At 64.0% G+C, this 13,874-nt stretch overlaps 4 non-coding genes across 4 annotated transcripts; all 4 read right to left on the minus strand.

Moving 5' to 3' along the window:
* LOC142865088 (5S ribosomal RNA) lies at nucleotides 1–119 on the minus strand. The gene has a single exon (XR_012915390.1). It is a non-coding gene; the product is annotated as a 5S ribosomal RNA (ribosomal RNA).
* A 3,524-nt stretch (nucleotides 120–3,643) lies between these two features.
* Nucleotides 3,644–3,762, minus strand: LOC142865089 (5S ribosomal RNA). Its single transcript, XR_012915391.1, has one exon. It is a non-coding gene; the product is annotated as a 5S ribosomal RNA (ribosomal RNA).
* Nucleotides 3,763–7,305: 3,543 nt separating this feature from the next.
* Nucleotides 7,306–7,424, minus strand: LOC142865090 (5S ribosomal RNA). Its single transcript, XR_012915392.1, has one exon. It is a non-coding gene; the product is annotated as a 5S ribosomal RNA (ribosomal RNA).
* Nucleotides 7,425–10,966: 3,542 nt separating this feature from the next.
* Nucleotides 10,967–11,085, minus strand: LOC142865091 (5S ribosomal RNA). The gene has a single exon (XR_012915393.1). It is a non-coding gene; the product is annotated as a 5S ribosomal RNA (ribosomal RNA).
* Between the last annotated feature and the right edge of the window lie 2,789 nt (nucleotides 11,086–13,874).

The following is a 13,874-nucleotide window of genomic DNA, read 5'->3' on the forward strand; positions in this document are numbered from 1 at the left end:
AGCCTACGGCACCCGGTATTCCCAGGCGGTCTCCCATCCAAGTACTAACCAGGCCCGACCCTGCTTAGCTTCCGAGACCAGACGAGATCGGGCGCGTTCAGGGTGGTGTGGCCCTAGACGGCGGAGGGCGCCCCTGCCCCGCTCAAGAAGCCGAGCCTCTCTGCGCTTCCCCGCCGCCTCCTCCCCCCGCCCCAGGCCCCGCGCCGGCGCTGACCCGCACCGGGCCGGGCCTGTTGAGTTCACCGGCCGGGTCCGGCGGGCTCCGAGGGACGGGGGTGACAGGCGGGGCGGGGCGGGCAGGGAGCGGCGGGCCGGGGTGGGGGGCTGTCTCTCTATACACACACACACACACACACACACTCACACTCACACTCACTCACTCACACTCACACAAGATGCGCCTCCACGGCTGGACTCGCCAAGGTGGAGACCTTCCAGCCCCCTTCCTCTCCTCGCCTGGCCCACCCCCAGCTCGTGGCCGCCGCCGCCGCCGCCGCCGCCGCCGCCGATTGCGCACGCGCGGGTCGCCTGCCCTTTGACCCCAGGCAGGGGCCGCCATCCCCACAACCCCTTTCAGCTGCGCCCCCCACCCTGTGGGTGGGCTGCCGCCTATTCCCCCGGGCCCGGGCTGGGGCACAGCGCATGGGGGAGGGGAGCGAGTGTATGGGGCGTCTCTCTCTCTCTCTAGGGATGTGTCCCATGGGTGGGGTGGCGTGGTTTGTGGGGCGCTGAAGAAATCAGTCCCCTCCATCTCCTACCTCTGGAAAACGCCCAAGCCCTTGGAGAACTGCCGGCAACGCGACCGTGGGGGCCGGGAACCTCCTCTGGGTCCTCCTGTGGCCCAGTCCAAGGGGCCTGGGCCTGGCCGGGGCTGCATTAGACCCCGACCACCCTGGCGTGTGGACTCGCTAAAAATCGGCGATTAGATATTGGATTCCAGCTTCATTGAGGTCATTTCACTAATGAGTGCACCGGAAAGAGTTTCCTAATCCATCTGTGAGGGTGGCAACTGAAAGAGAATTTTAAAGCTGACAGAATAGGCGAGGAAAGGCATAGGAGATTTCCACACCCAGTAAGGAAGCCTTTCCCGAAATGGAAGAAAGAAACGAGCAAACAGAAACACCGGTAGCCCGCCAGGATCAGAGTCTGCCCCCGAGAGAAAGTACCCTGACCAGGTTCACCCGTGGGTGGGTGGCGAGCTAGCGGCATTCAGAAGAGCGAGGCCCGCAGTCTGTGCAGAAGACACCTGCACTCGGGTGTGTGTGGCGGCACGATTCACAAGCAGCTCCAGATGTTAAGCCAAGGAGAAGCCAGGGAGTTCCCAACGCCCCAGGTGTCCTCAGCCCACGACTGGCTGCTGGGGGAATGCGAAGCCCGGCTCCTTGTCTCAGAGCCCTTGTCTCAGAGCGGGACAACCAGGAGGTGTGACGTACACCCCGGGGTTCCCAGGAGGATCAGGCTGAAGCTGGGACTTGGCCTGAAAGTGTCCCCTCGCATGGCCACCCCCTTCCCCTTCCTGCTCCTCTACTCCTGGTGCCCCTCCATCCAGGGGCCAGACCTTAAAGAGTCACCCGCAAGAGAATCCTGGTCCCAAAGGAGCCTTCTGGGGGACCCGTGCTGAGAGAGGTTGTGGGCATGGCCCGCTGGGGCTCTGCCCGACCCAGGGCTGAGAGATGCAACCTCCCAGCTCTGGGTCCCTGCAGGGGAAGCGTTGGCAAGCACAGGGCCAGTCCTCCAAAGGCCCAGGTGCAGGGAGCCCAGGCCAAGCAGCCTGTGGAAGAAGCCACCCCGGGAACACGACTGCAGGCCACGGCCCTTCCCACCTCCTCCTCCTCCTCCTCCTGCTCCTCCACCCCCCCCGACCTCCCACCCCCCCACCCCACCCCCCGACATGGCGCAGGGCTCAGAGACACCTCAGACACTTGCTACCCAAAGTGCAAAGGGCATCAGTTGCTCCTCCAAACCCCCCCCCCCTGCCCAGCAGACCGCGTTGTCCAGCCAGCCCCCGGGCCTCCCTGGGGTGCCCAGCACAAAAGTGCAGACAACCACCGGACCCTCAATCTCAGTTTTCGGATGTTTTTGCCACTCTAAGGACCCGCAGGCCAGCTGGGCCTTCTGGCAGGACAGAGAGCCCCGGAATCCGACGTGGAGAGCTGGGTGTACGTCCCCACGAGGAGGCGGTCCCCACCTCCGCGGCTCTCCCCTTGCGGGGGGGAAAAGCAGCCACGGGGCCTCAGAGAAGACACCAGGCTGGGCGCCCGCCCCACAGTGGGGGCACGTCCCCCGCAGGCCACTTAGCGCCGGCCGCCGGCCGGCGGACGGTTGGGTGGCGCGAGACGCTGCGGCCGCCCTGCTACCGGGTTCCTGGGAGGGCGTCCTGGAACCAGCGTCCACACCAAGCCCTTGGAAGGCCCAGGCGACGGAGGAGCCCCGTCAGGCAGGGGCCGAGGACGGTGACGGCCCGGGCGGGGAGGAGCGTGTCAGGCAGGGGCAGAGGACGGTGACAGGTGACAGGCCGGGCGGGAAGGAGTCAGTCAGGCAGGGGCCGAGGAGGAGACGGGCTGGGTAAGGGTTAGGGTTAGAGTCAGGGCACAAGTCACAATCGCAAAGACCTGGAAGCGACCCGAGTGCCCATCGACCCACGAGTGCGTAAATGAAATGTGGCGCGTGGACACCACGGAGTGCTATTCAGCTAGGAGGAGCAGCGGTGAGAGGGCACCTCTCGTGGTTCTCCTGGCCAGAGCTGGAACCCGTTCCAGTAAGCCAGGTAGCCCAAGAATGGACACACGAGCACCACGTGCTCGCGCTCACCAGCAAATGGGTACGAACCGATGGACACCTAAGTGGACACAGAGGAATCACCTTCATCGGGTGGGTGTCGGGCGGGTGGGGGGAGGGGATGGGCATACACCTCCATTAGGAACGGGGTGGGTGCGCACCGACTGGGGGATGGGCGCACTTGAGGCTCTGACCCGAGGGGGGAGGCTGGGAGAGGGCAACGTACCCGACCTTAACATTGGTACCCCCACAATACGCTGGAACAACATCAGAGGTTAATGAATAAGAACACAGGGGGGAGGGGGGCACGGGCAACACATGTCACCTTAATACTTGGACTCCCATCATCTGCTTGAAAAGAGAGAGAAAAGAAAATGCAATCATAGAGATAAGAGACACTTTTTAAACATAATGAATCCGAAGAGAAAAGTAAAAGGAGGCCTGTGGAGCAGGTCTGGGTGTGACTCCGGATCCCCCAACATCAGGTGCCACCACCAAAGATTCCTACGTGTAGCCCATAGAACCCCAAAAGCAACGGGACGAGTTCTGGTCACATACTCCCTCAAAATGACATCCTGGCCTTCTTCTGAAACTCCCTCCCCTCTCAGACTCTCAAGGTTTCCTCCAGCGTGTCGGTTCCCACAGAGCAGACCTTTGGTCTGAGACCTGACAGTCCAGAAGCCACGCATGCTGCCGCGTGACGGCGGTGTCGCGGCTTGGGACAAGAGGAGGCCCCACGGTGCGGGCTGGGGCGCCAGGCACCGCGGCGGGCGCTGAGGGTGGGGGTGACCCCCACCCCGGGCCGCCGACTCGCTCCCAGAAAGGGGACAGAACAAGAGGCAAAACAAAAAAAAAAAAAAGAAGAAGCCTACGGCACCCGGTATTCCCAGGCGGTCTCCCATCCAAGTACTAACCAGGCCCGACCCTGCTTAGCTTCCGAGACCAGACGAGATCGGGCGCGTTCAGGGTGGTGTGGCCCTAGACGGCGGAGGGCGCCCCTGCCCCGCTCAAGAAGCCGAGCCTCTCTGCGCTTCCCCGCCGCCTCCTCCCCCCGCCCCAGGCCCCGCGCCGGCGCTGACCCGCACCGGGCCGGGCCTGTTGAGTTCACCGGCCGGGTCCGGCGGGCTCCGAGGGACGGGGGTGACAGGCGGGGCGGGGCGGGGCGGGGCGGGCAGGGAGCGGCGGGCCGGGGTGGGGGGCTGTCTCTCGATACACACACACACACACACACACACACACTCACACTCACTCACTCACACTCACACAAGATGCGCCTCCACGGCTGGACTCGCCAAGGTGGAGACCTTCCAGCCCCCTTCCTCTCCTCGCCTGGCCCACCCCCAGCTCGTGGCCGCCGCCGCCGCCGCCGCCGCCGCCGCCGCCGCCGCCGATTGCGCACGCGCGGGTCGCCCGCCCTTTGACCCCAGGCAGGGGCCGCCATCCCCACAACCCCTTTCAGCTGCGCCCCCCACCCTGTGGGTGGGCTGCCGCCTATTCCCCCGGGCCCGGGCTGGGGCACAGCGCATGGGGGAGGGGAGCGAGTGTATGGGGCGTCTCTCTCTCTCTCTAGGGATGTGTCCCATGGGTGGGGTGGCGTGGTTTGTGGGGCGCTGAAGAAATCAGTCCCCTCCATCTCCTACCTCTGGAAAACGCCCAAGCCCTTGGAGAACTGCCGGCAACGCGACCGTGGGGGCCGGGAACCTCCTCTGGGTCCTCCTGTGGCCCAGTCCAAGGGGCCTGGGCCTGGCCGGGGCTGCATTAGACCCCGACCACCCTGGCGTGTGGACTCGCTAAAAATCGGCGATTAGATATTGGATTCCAGCTTCATTGAGGTCATTTCACTAATGAGTGCACCGGAAAGAGTTTCCTAATCCATCTGTGAGGGTGGCAACTGAAAGAGAATTTTAAAGCTGACAGAATAGGCGAGGAAAGGCATAGGAGATTTCCACACCCAGTAAGGAAGCCTTTCCCGAAATGGAAGAAAGAAACGAGCAAACAGAAACACCGGTAGCCCGCCAGGATCAGAGTCTGCCCCCGAGAGAAAGTACCCTGACCAGGTTCACCCGTGGGTGGGTGGCGAGCTAGCGGCATTCAGAAGAGCGAGGCCCGCAGTCTGTGCAGAAGACACCTGCACTCGGGTGTGTGTGGCGGCACGATTCACAAGCAGCTCCAGATGTTAAGCCAAGGAGAAGTCAGGGAGTTCCCAACGCCCCAGGTGTCCTCAGCCCACGACTGGCTGCTGGGGGAATGCGAAGCCCGGCTCCTTGTCTCAGAGCCCTTGTCTCAGAGCGGGACAACCAGGAGGTGTGACGTACACCCCGGGGTTCCCAGGAGGATCAGGCTGAAGCTGGGACTTGGCCTGAAAGTGTCCCCTCGCATGGCCACCCCCTTCCCCTTCCTGCTCCTCTACTCCTGGTGCCCCTCCATCCAGGGGCCAGACCTTAAAGAGTCACCCGCAAGAGAATCCTGGTCCCAAAGGAGCCTTCTGGGGGACCCGTGCTGAGAGAGGTTGTGGGCATGGCCCGCTGGGGCTCTGCCCGACCCAGGGCTGAGAGATGCAACCTCCCAGCTCTGGGTCCCTGCAGGGGAAGCGTTGGCAAGCACAGGGCCAGTCCTCCAAAGGCCCAGGTGCAGGGAGCCCAGGCCAAGCAGCCTGTGGAAGAAGCCACCCCGGGAACACGACTGCAGGCCACGGCCCTTCCCACCTCCTCCTCCTCCTCCTCCTGCTCCTCCACCCCCCCCCGACCTCCCACCCCCCCACCCCACCCCCCGACATGGCGCAGGGCTCAGAGACACCTCAGACACTTGCTACCCAAAGTGCAAAGGGCATCAGTTGCTCCTCCAAACCCCCCCCCCCTGCCCAGCAGACCGCGTTGTCCAGCCAGCCCCCGGGCCTCCCTGGGGTGCCCAGCACAAAAGTGCAGACAACCACCGGACCCTCAATCTCAGTTTTCGGATGTTTTTGCCACTCTAAGGACCCGCAGGCCAGCTGGGCCTTCTGGCAGGACAGAGAGCCCCGGAATCCGACGTGGAGAGCTGGGTGTACGTCCCCACGAGGAGGCGGTCCCCACCTCCGCGGCTCTCCCCTTGCGGGGGGGAAAAGCAGCCACGGGGCCTCAGAGAAGACACCAGGCTGGGCGCCCGCCCCACAGTGGGGGCACGTCCCCCGCAGGCCACTTAGCGCCGGCCGCCGGCCGGCGGACGGTTGGGTGGCGCGAGACGCTGCGGCCGCCCTGCTACCGGGTTCCTGGGAGGGCGTCCTGGAACCAGCGTCCACACCAAGCCCTTGGAAGGCCCAGGCGACGGAGGAGCCCCGTCAGGCAGGGGCCGAGGACGGTGACGGCCCGGGCGGGGAGGAGCGTGTCAGGCAGGGGCAGAGGACGGTGACAGGTGACAGGCCGGGCGGGAAGGAGTCAGTCAGGCAGGGGCCGAGGAGGAGACGGGCTGGGTAAGGGTTAGGGTTAGAGTCAGGGCACAAGTCACAATCGCAAAGACCTGGAAGCGACCCGAGTGCCCATCGACCCACGAGTGCGTAAATGAAATGTGGCGCGTGGACACCACGGAGTGCTATTCAGCTAGGAGGAGCAGCGGTGAGAGGGCACCTCTCGTGGTTCTCCTGGCCAGAGCTGGAACCCGTTCCAGTAAGCCAGGTAGCCCAAGAATGGACACACGAGCACCACGTGCTCGCGCTCACCAGCAAATGGGTACGAACCGATGGACACCTAAGTGGACACAGAGGAATCACCTTCATCGGGTGGGTGTCGGGCGGGTGGGGGGAGGGGATGGGCATACACCTCCATTAGGAACGGGGTGGGTGCGCACCGACTGGGGGATGGGCGCACTTGAGGCTCTGACCCGAGGGGGGAGGCTGGGAGAGGGCAACGTACCCGACCTTAACATTGGTACCCCCACAATACGCTGGAACAACATCAGAGGTTAATGAATAAGAACACAGGGGGGAGGGGGGCACGGGCAACACATGTCACCTTAATACTTGGACTCCCATCATCTGCTTGAAAAGAGAGAGAAAAGAAAATGCAATCATAGAGATAAGAGACACTTTTTAAACATAATGAATCCGAAGAGAAAAGTAAAAGGAGGCCTGTGGAGCAGGTCTGGGTGTGACTCCGGATCCCCCAACATCAGGTGCCACCACCAAAGATTCCTACGTGTAGCCCATAGAACCCCAAAAGCAACGGGACGAGTTCTGGTCACATACTCCCTCAAAATGACATCCTGGCCTTCTTCTGAAACTCCCTCCCCTCTCAGACTCTCAAGGTTTCCTCCAGCGTGTCGGTTCCCACAGAGCAGACCTTTGGTCTGAGACCTGACAGTCCAGAAGCCACGCATGCTGCCGCGTGACGGCGGTGTCGCGGCTTGGGACAAGAGGAGGCCCCACGGTGCGGGCTGGGGCGCCAGGCACCGCGGCGGGCGCTGAGGGTGGGGGTGACCCCCACCCCGGGCCGCCGACTCGCTCCCAGAAAGGGGACAGAACAAGAGGCAAAACAAAAAAAAAAAAAAAGAAGAAGCCTACGGCACCCGGTATTCCCAGGCGGTCTCCCATCCAAGTACTAACCAGGCCCGACCCTGCTTAGCTTCCGAGACCAGACGAGATCGGGCGCGTTCAGGGTGGTGTGGCCCTAGACGGCGGAGGGCGCCCCTGCCCCGCTCAAGAAGCCGAGCCTCTCTGCGCTTCCCCGCCGCCTCCTCCCCCCGCCCCAGGCCCCGCGCCGGCGCTGACCCGCACCGGGCCGGGCCTGTTGAGTTCACCGGCCGGGTCCGGCGGGCTCCGAGGGACGGGGGTGACAGGCGGGGCGGGGCGGGGCGGGGCGGGCAGGGAGCGGCGGGCCGGGGTGGGGGGCTGTCTCTCGATACACACACACACACACACACACACACACTCACACTCACTCACTCACACTCACACAAGATGCGCCTCCACGGCTGGACTCGCCAAGGTGGAGACCTTCCAGCCCCCTTCCTCTCCTCGCCTGGCCCACCCCCAGCTCGTGGCCGCCGCCGCCGCCGCCGCCGCCGCCGCCGCCGCCGCCGCCGATTGCGCACGCGCGGGTCGCCCGCCCTTTGACCCCAGGCAGGGGCCGCCATCCCCACAACCCCTTTCAGCTGCGCCCCCCACCCTGTGGGTGGGCTGCCGCCTATTCCCCCGGGCCCGGGCTGGGGCACAGCGCATGGGGGAGGGGAGCGAGTGTATGGGGCGTCTCTCTCTCTCTCTAGGGATGTGTCCCATGGGTGGGGTGGCGTGGTTTGTGGGGCGCTGAAGAAATCAGTCCCCTCCATCTCCTACCTCTGGAAAACGCCCAAGCCCTTGGAGAACTGCCGGCAACGCGACCGTGGGGGCCGGGAACCTCCTCTGGGTCCTCCTGTGGCCCAGTCCAAGGGGCCTGGGCCTGGCCGGGGCTGCATTAGACCCCGACCACCCTGGCGTGTGGACTCGCTAAAAATCGGCGATTAGATATTGGATTCCAGCTTCATTGAGGTCATTTCACTAATGAGTGCACCGGAAAGAGTTTCCTAATCCATCTGTGAGGGTGGCAACTGAAAGAGAATTTTAAAGCTGACAGAATAGGCGAGGAAAGGCATAGGAGATTTCCACACCCAGTAAGGAAGCCTTTCCCGAAATGGAAGAAAGAAACGAGCAAACAGAAACACCGGTAGCCCGCCAGGATCAGAGTCTGCCCCCGAGAGAAAGTACCCTGACCAGGTTCACCCGTGGGTGGGTGTCGAGCTAGCGGCATTCAGAAGAGCGAGGCCCGCAGTCTGTGCAGAAGACACCTGCACTCGGGTGTGTGTGGCGGCACGATTCACAAGCAGCTCCAGATGTTAAGCCAAGGAGAAGCCAGGGAGTTCCCAACGCCCCAGGTGTCCTCAGCCCACGACTGGCTGCTGGGGGAATGCGAAGCCCGGCTCCTTGTCTCAGAGCCCTTGTCTCAGAGCGGGACAACCAGGAGGTGTGACGTACACCCCGGGGTTCCCAGGAGGATCAGGCTGAAGCTGGGACTTGGCCTGAAAGTGTCCCCTCGCATGGCCACCCCCTCCCCTTCCTGCTCCTCTACTCCTGGTGCCCCTCCATCCAGGGGCCAGACCTTAAAGAGTCACCCGCAAGAGAATCCTGGTCCCAAAGGAGCCTTCTGGGGGACCCGTGCTGAGAGAGGTTGTGGGCATGGCCCGCTGGGGCTCTGCCCGACCCAGGGCTGAGAGATGCAACCTCCCAGCTCTGGGTCCCTGCAGGGGAAGCGTTGGCAAGCACAGGGCCAGTCCTCCAAAGGCCCAGGTGCAGGGAGCCCAGGCCAAGCAGCCTGTGGAAGAAGCCACCCCGGGAACACGACTGCAGGCCACGGCCCTTCCCACCTCCTCCTCCTCCTCCTCCTGCTCCTCCACACCCCCCGACCTCCCACCCCCCCACCCCACCCCCCGACATGGCGCAGGGCTCAGAGACACCTCAGACACTTGCTACCCAAAGTGCAAAGGGCATCAGTTGCTCCTCCAAACCCCCCCCCCTGCCCAGCAGACCGCGTTGTCCAGCCAGCCCCCGGGCCTCCCTGGGGTGCCCAGCACAAAAGTGCAGACAACCACCGGACCCTCAATCTCAGTTTTCGGATGTTTTTGCCACTCTAAGGACCCGCAGGCCAGCTGGGCCTTCTGGCAGGACAGAGAGCCCCGGAATCCGACGTGGAGAGCTGGGTGTACGTCCCCACGAGGAGGCGGTCCCCACCTCCGCGGCTCTCCCCTTGCGGGGGGGAAAAGCAGCCACGGGGCCTCAGAGAAGACACCAGGCTGGGCGCCCGCCCCACAGTGGGGGCACGTCCCCCGCAGGCCACTTAGCGCCGGCCGCCGGCCAGCGGACGGTTGGGTGGCGCGAGACGCTGCGGCCGCCCTGCTACCGGGTCCCTGGGAGGGCGTCCTGGAACCAGCGTCCACACCAAGCCCTTGGAAGGCCCAGGCGACGGAGGAGCCCCGTCAGGCAGGGGCCGAGGACGGTGACGGCCCGGGCGGGGAGGAGCGTGTCAGGCAGGGGCAGAGGACGGTGACAGGTGACAGGCCGGGCGGGAAGGAGTCAGTCAGGCAGGGGCCGAGGAGGAGACGGGCTGGGTAAGGGTTAGGGTTAGAGTAAGGGCACAAGTCACAATCGCAAAGACCTGGAAGCGACCCGAGTGCCCATCGACCCACGAGTGCGTAAATGAAATGTGGCGCGTGGACACCACGGAGTGCTATTCAGCTAGGAGGAGCAGCGGTGAGAGGGCACCTCTCGTGGTTCTCCTGGCCAGAGCTGGAACCCGTTCCAGTAAGCCAGGTAGCCCAAGAATGGACACACGAGCACCACGTGCTCGCGCTCACCAGCAAATGGGTACGAACCGATGGACACCTAAGTGGACACAGAGGAATCACCTTCATCGGGTGGGTGTCGGGCGGGTGGGGGGAGGGGATGGGCATACACCTCCATTAGGAACGGGGTGGGTGCGCACCGACTGGGGGATGGGCGCACTTGAGGCTCTGACCCGAGGGGGGAGGCTGGGAGAGGGCAACGTACCCGACCTTAACATTGGTACCCCCACAATACGCTGGAACAACATCAGAGGTAAATGAATAAGAACACAGGGGGGAGGGGGGCACGGGCAACACATGTCACCTTAATACTTGGACTCCCATCATCTGCTTGAAAAGAGAGAGAAAAGAAAATGCAATCATAGAGATAAGAGACACTTTTTAAACATAATGAATCCGAAGAGAAAAGTAAAAGGAGGCCTGTGGAGCAGGTCTGGGTGTGACTCCGGATCCCCCAACATCAGGTGCCACCACCAAAGATTCCTACGTGTAGCCCATAGAACCCCAAAAGCAACGGGACGAGTTCTGGTCACATACTCCCTCAAAATGACATCCTGGCCTTCTTCTGGAACTCCCTCCCCTCTCAGACTCTCAAGGTTTCCTCCAGCGTGTCGGTTCCCACAGAGCAGACCTTTGGTCTGAGACCTGACAGTCCAGAAGCCACGCATGCTGCCGCGTGACGGCGGTGTCGCGGCTTGGGACAAGAGGAGGCCCCACGGTGCAGGCTGGGGCGCCAGGCACCGCGGCGGGCGCTGAGGGTGGGGGTGACCCCCACCCCGGGCCGCCGACTCGCTCCCAGAAAGGGGACAGAACAAGAGGCAAAACAAAAAAAAAAAAAAGAAGAAGCCTACGGCACCCGGTATTCCCAGGCGGTCTCCCATCCAAGTACTAACCAGGCCCGACCCTGCTTAGCTTCCGAGACCAGACGAGATCGGGCGCGTTCAGGGTGGTGTGGCCCTAGACGGCGGAGGGCGCCCCTGCCCCGCTCAAGAAGCCGAGCCTCTCTGCGCTTCCCCGCCGCCTCCTCCCCCCGCCCCAGGCCCCGCGCCGGCGCTGACCCGCACCGGGCCAGGCCTGTTGAGTTCACCGGCCGGGTCCGGCGGGCTCCGAGGGATGGGGGTGACAGGCGGGGCGGGGCGGGGCGGGGCGGGCAGGGAGCGGCGGGCCGGGGTGGGGGACTGTCTCTCGATACACACACACACACACACACACACACACACTCACACTCACTCACTCACACTCACACAAGATGCGCCTCCACGGCTGGACTCGCCAAGGTGGAGACCTTCCAGCCCCCTTCCTCTCCTCGCCTGGCCCACCCCCAGCTCGTGGCCGCCGCCGCCGTCGCCGCCGCCGCCGCCGCCGATTGCGCACGCGCGGGTCGCCCGCCCTTTGACCCCAGGCAGGGGCCGCCATCCCCACAACCCCTTTCAGCTGCGCCCCCCACCCTGTGGGTGGGCTGCCGCCTATTCCCCCGGGCCCGGGCTGGGGCACAGCGCATGGGGGAGGGGAGCGAGTGTATGGGGCGTCTCTCTCTCTCTCTAGGGATGTGTCCCATGGGTGGGGTGGCGTGGTTTGTGGGGCGCTGAAGAAATCAGTCCCCTCCATCTCCTACCTCTGGAAAACGCCCAAGCCCTTGGAGAACTGCCGGCAACGCGACCGTGGGGGCCGGGAACCTCCTCTGGGTCCTCCTGTGGCCCAGTCCAAGGGGCCTGGGCCTGGCCGGGGCTGCATTAGACCCCGACCACCCTGGCGTGTGGACTCGCTAAAAATCGGCGATTAGATATTGGATTCCAGCTTCATTGAGGTCATTTCACTAATGAGTGCACCGGAAAGAGTTTCCTAATCCATCTGTGAGGGTGGCAACTGAAAGAGAATTTTAAAGCTGACAGAATAGGCGAGGAAAGGCATAGGAGATTTCCACACCCAGTAAGGAAGCCTTTCCCGAAATGGAAGAAAGAAACGAGCAAACAGAAACACCGGTAGCCCGCCAGGATCAGAGTCTGCCCCCGAGAGAAAGTACCCTGACCAGGTTCACCCGTGGGTGGGTGGCGAGCTAGCGGCATTCAGAAGAGCGAGGCCCGCAGTCTGTGCAGAAGACACCTGCACTCGGGTGTGTGTGGCGGCACGATTCACAAGCAGCTCCAGATGTTAAGCCAAGGAGAAGCCAGGGAGTTCCCAACGCCCCAGGTGTCCTCAGCCCACGACTGGCTGCTGGGGGAATGCGAAGCCCGGCTCCTTGTCTCAGAGCCCTTGTCTCAGAGCGGGACAACCAGGAGGTGTGACGTACACCCCGGGGTTCCCAGGAGGATCAGGCTGAAGCTGGGACTTGGCCTGAAAGTGTCCCCTCGCATGGCCACCCCCTTCCCCTTCCTGCTCCTCTACTCCTGGTGCCCCTCCATCCAGGGGCCAGACCTTAAAGAGTCACCCGCAAGAGAATCCTGGTCCCAAAGGAGCCTTCTGGGGGACCCGTGCTGAGAGAGGTTGTGGGCATGGCCCGCTGGGGCTCTGCCCGACCCAGGGCTGAGAGATGCAACCTCCCAGCTCTGGGTCCCTGCAGGGGAAGCGTTGGCAAGCACAGGGCCAGTCCTCCAAAGGCCCAGGTGCAGGGAGCCCAGGCCAAGCAGCCTGTGGAAGAAGCCACCCCGGGAACACGACTGCAGGCCACGGCCCTTCCCACCTCCTCCTCCTCCTCCTCCTGCTCCTCCACCCCCCCCCGACCTCCCACCCCCCCACCCCACCCCCCGACATGGCGCAGGGCTCAGAGACACCTCAGACACTTGCTACCCAAAGTGCAAAGGGCATCAGTTGCTCCTCCAAACCCCCCCCCCCTGCCCAGCAGACCGCGTTGTCCAGCCAGCCCCCGGGCCTCCCTGGGGTGCCCAGCACAAAAGTGCAGACAACCACCGGACCCTCAATCTCAGTTTTCGGATGTTTTTGCCACTCTAAGGACCCGCAGGCCAGCTGGGCCTTCTGGCAGGACAGAGAGCCCCGGAATCCGACGTGGAGAGCTGGGTGTACGTCCCCACGAGGAGGCGGTCCCCACCTCCGCGGCTCTCCCCTTGCGGGGGGGAAAAGCAGCCACGGGGCCTCAGAGAAGACACCAGGCTGGGCGCCCGCCCCACAGTGGGGGCACGTCCCCCGCAGGCCACTTAGCGCCGGCCGCCGGCCGGCGGACGGTTGGGTGGCGCGAGACGCTGCGGCCGCCCTGCTACCGGGTCCCTGGGAGGGCGTCCTGGAACCAGCGTCCACACCAAGCCCTTGGAAGGCCCAGGCGACGGAGGAGCCCCGTCAGGCAGGGGCCGAGGACGGTGACGGCCCGGGCGGGGAGGAGCGTGTCAGGCAGGGGCAGAGGACGGTGACAGGTGACAGGCCGGGCGGGAAGGAGTCAGTCAGGCAGGGGCCGAGGAGGAGACGGGCTGGGTAAGGGTTAGGGTTAGAGTCAGGGCACAAGTCACAATCGCAAAGACCTGGAAGCGACCCGAGTGCCCATCGACCCACGAGTGCGTAAATGAAATGTGGCGCGTGGACACCACGGAGTGCTATTCAGCTAGGAGGAGCAGCGGTGAGAGGGCACCTCTCGTGGTTCTCCTGGCCAGAGCTGGAACCCGTTCCAGTAAGCCAGGTAGCCCAAGAATGGACACACGAGCACCACGTGCTCGCGCTCACCAGCAAATGGGTACGAACCGATGGACACCTAAGTGGACACAGAGGAATCACCTTCATCGGGTGGGTGTCGGGCGGGTGGGGGG

Source organism: Microcebus murinus, chromosome 28 (assembly GCF_040939455.1).
Source record: "Microcebus murinus isolate Inina chromosome 28, M.murinus_Inina_mat1.0, whole genome shotgun sequence".
In the NCBI taxonomy this organism is placed as follows: domain Eukaryota; kingdom Metazoa; phylum Chordata; class Mammalia; order Primates; family Cheirogaleidae; genus Microcebus; species Microcebus murinus.